This window comes from Tachypleus tridentatus, chromosome 2, assembly GCF_004210375.1.
Source record: "Tachypleus tridentatus isolate NWPU-2018 chromosome 2, ASM421037v1, whole genome shotgun sequence".
NCBI classification, from domain to species: Eukaryota; Metazoa; Arthropoda; class Merostomata; order Xiphosura; family Limulidae; genus Tachypleus; species Tachypleus tridentatus.
Window position 1 is genome coordinate 88974123 of NC_134826.1, and position 856 is coordinate 88974978.

Genomic DNA, 856 nt, shown 5'->3' on the forward strand with positions numbered 1-856 from the left:
AATGAATGACCTACGTCGAGTTGAAAGGAGAATTGTACACAAGGTTAACCCAAGAGGATAGGACTAGAAGCAATTCTTTAAGACGAATTTACTATAACTCTGAAACTTGTGACCAAAAAAGAACCAGCTGTGCTACGTATTCTAAAAACACTCCATTTATATAATCCACCTGGGGCTCGGCATGGCCGCGTGGGTTAAGGTGTTCGACTCGTAATCTGAGGGTCGCAGGTTCGAATCCCCATTGCACCAAATATGCTCGCCTTTCAGTTGTGGGGGCGTTATAATGTGACAGTCAATCTCATTATTCGTTGGTAAAAAGAGTAGCCCAAGAGTTGGCGGTGGGTGATGATGACTAGCTGCCTTCCCTCCAATCTTACACTGCTAAATTAGGGACGGCTAACGCAGATAGCCCTTGAGTAGCTTTGCGTGACATTAAAAACAATTGGGCCATCTGTCGGAGAAATCCACCGTGGGATATCCCCTTCCAGAAAGATTAGAAACTAAGCACAATTGTGGGATAAGTTTTTTTAAATGGCATAAAGCGAGTGAAACTGAAAAAGAGTATATAACATTACATCTAGTATTTTCAGTTAACCCAGAGTTCATCAGGCCTGCTCCGATATAGTATTGATTTAGGTATTAATTATATTAACATATCGCTGGAGAGAAAGTGTTAACTGTGTAAACTAGAATAAGACGGTAAAGTGTAATGTAACTTTATCAGTTTTATTCTTGTTACTATATATCAGAACTGGGTTACGGAATAGAGTAATAAATTGGAAACTGATTCACCAGGTGGAAAACAGTTTTATAATAAAAATTAAAAACACGGTAATACAAAAAAATGTTAATACGT